Below are 2,921 nucleotides of genomic sequence, written 5' to 3' on the forward strand. Positions count from 1 at the left end.
TTACGCAGTGGATCTGAATGACTTGCTCTTCTATTGCCCCCCTACGAAGAGAGTCCACGAGGATCGGGATGGATTGATGAGATTGGTGATGCCAGAAACCTTACAACAGGATGTCCTACACCACTATGTGGTGTAGTGATTTCTCCGTAGTTGTGGATTATCACCCGTCGACAAAGACGTGACACCGCCCAAGTTGTTCAAGCGACGAACCCTCGGTCAGGTGATGTACGGAGACGCCAAGGTGCAAGGGACTCGACGGCGTCACCTCCGAACGTTCAACGAGTCTTGGACACGGGCATATGTCACTGAATCCAGGCTGTCCTTATTATTAATAATGGACTGGCCGGATTCGCATTCAGCGGACCATCTACGGTACGAACCCTCAGTGGCGGTTGGGATGAGTTCGCAGAAGACTCAGCGACCCTTGGAAGGCACTTTCACCGTCTGGGACAGGGCGCGGACCGTTGAAGATGCTCATGCGACGGTGCAGACGACGCTTGGCATGCAAGAAGATCCATAACGGATCATTGTTCACTTGATATTTGTATACTTGATTAGGACTTCTTATTAGGAATAGACCCGAAAGGGTAAGCTTAAATACAGAACAGAATTTCCACTCAAGCACACAGAGCGACGTCCGGCTTCAAGGTAAGCGTCAGGTCAAGCTTGTTTGAGTGTGTTATGCCTGTCGGTGAACTCGAAGCTCTGTAGCGAGGGTTCACCCGGCAAGGCCAAGAGACTTTGTGTATTGGCCGATTATTATCGGGAGGTTTTACGTGACGGCTTATTGTTGCCTATTTGCACGACTGGGAGTGCTTGAATTGCCTCCCTTTTATTTCTTCCAGCCATGTGTTGAACACTCGGTGATCTCGTAAAAGGCTTACCCGTGCCTGGTACCCTTCCGCTGTTGGGACCACGAGGATTCAAAACACCTGCTAGCTTTGCTCGTGCTAGTAGCGTGTTCTTATTTTACTGGTTGGCCTATATAAGTAGTTTACAAGGTCCAGTTTGTCCCGGTGCAAGGGCAGAACTGGGGTCTTCAGGTCCGCCCGAACGATCGTTTACTATCCTAGTAGACGTATTGTTGTGGGAGCATCCTAACTACATCTTTAGCTAGAGTTCACGTGGGATTTCCAACACCACAATCATCCCTTTAGGATCTTGATCGATTCTGGGGCGTCGAAGAATTTCGCACGCCGCCAGACGGTTGCTTCGTAACAGCAAACAAGTTTTCAGAAAGCTTTGAGAGAAAGCAAAGGGCAACGGGACGGTGTCAGTGCGACTGGCCGACGGGAAGGTCGTCACTGTCCCCCAACGTCCAAGTGGATCTGGCTGTCAAGTTTGAAGACTTTGACAGCCTCGAACATTTCACTGTTCTCGATATGGATCCATATGATATGATCCTGGGCATGCCCTGGCTTGAGAAGCACGAGCCCTGGATCGACTGGCGAGGCAAGGCAATCGGTGCCAGCCGCCCTGCGCAGTCCGACAGAGCATTGGTGAGTCATGTTCCCACCTCTGTCAGGACCCGGGGCGCCCGCGAGGGCTGCCAGGGTACCAAAGCATCCGGCAGATGCTTGGGAGTCGTCGACGTATATGACGACTCCGAGGATGTTTTGATGGTGGCCTTGCCCAGAAGAGGCGCTGGCCAAGTGGGTAACTTTGGTCCACAGGCGGGTAACTTAGTTCCGCAGACAGCTGCAGCTGTCATGAACACTGAGAACAGCGTGTTCAGAGTGGGTAACAGAGTTCCACTCACGGTCGCCCAGACCTTAACTGAAGAGGAAGACGTCGGATACGCTTCCTGTGTGGGTAACACAGTGCCACACGCGGTCGCCCAGACCTTAACTGAAGAGGAAGGCGCTGAACACGCTTCCTGTGTGGGTAACACAGTGCCACACGCGGTCGCCCAGACCTTAACTGAAGAGGAAGGCGTTGAACACGCTTCCTGTGTGGGTACAACAGTATCACACGAGGCCACGAGTGCCTCGGATGTCGTAGCGACGACATCCCTAGACGTGGGCAGCAAAGCTCCCCGTCACAGACGCCGTCGGCAAAGACGCCGCCGCCGCCTCAAGTCGGATCCGAACTTCGTTCCGATCGACGTCGCTTCAAGCGACTCGGAGTCCAGGGCCCGGGCTCCTCCGACAAGGCCGGTGGAAGAGTGTTATCACATCTTCGATGGCGAGACAGGTTTACCCGTCAAGGCATCTGGTGTCCACTTGGAACCGTTGCCAGAGGTTGCGGAGATACTGAACCTCGAGGAAATGACGGCTGAGTCTTTCCTGGCCAACCTCAAGGCTGGAGAGATTGCTGCGATGGTACTCATGAGACCTGAGACCACTCGGGAGGAGCTGAACTCCTCCTCTGTCTTGGACGAGAACGTCCTGGAAGACATGAACAAGCAGCGTCAGGCGCGCTTGGGTTCTGATATTCTCAAGAACCCCAAGGATCCGGTGTATCCTTTGGTGACGGAGTATGCGGATGTGGTGAATAAACACCCACCGACCCAACTCCCACCGGATCGAGGCGTACGGCACGAGATTGATCTCGTGCCCGGCACAAAGTATTGTGTCACGAGGCAATGGCCTCTCCCGCGCGAACAGTGCGAGGTCATTGATGCCTTCTTCGCCGCGAAAGCGAAGGCAGGCATGGTGCGGGAGTCGAAATCCCCGCACTCGACGCCGACTTTCTGCGTTCGTAAGCCGAACGGAAAGTGGCGTCTGGTTCACGCTTATAACAAGCTGAACAACGCAACGGTGCCGGCCCAAACACCGATCCCACGAAAGGATGTGTTGTTGAACAACATGGCCGGGAGCGTACTGTACAGTGCGCTGGATTTGCGGAAGGGTACCAGGCACGGGTAAGCCTTTTACGAGGGCGCCGAGTGTTCAACACTCAGTTGGAAGAATAAAAGGGAG

Source organism: Phytophthora infestans, genomic scaffold (genome assembly GCF_000142945.1).
Source record: "Phytophthora infestans T30-4 supercont1.869 genomic scaffold, whole genome shotgun sequence".
NCBI classification, from domain to species: Eukaryota; Oomycota; class Peronosporomycetes; order Peronosporales; family Peronosporaceae; genus Phytophthora; species Phytophthora infestans.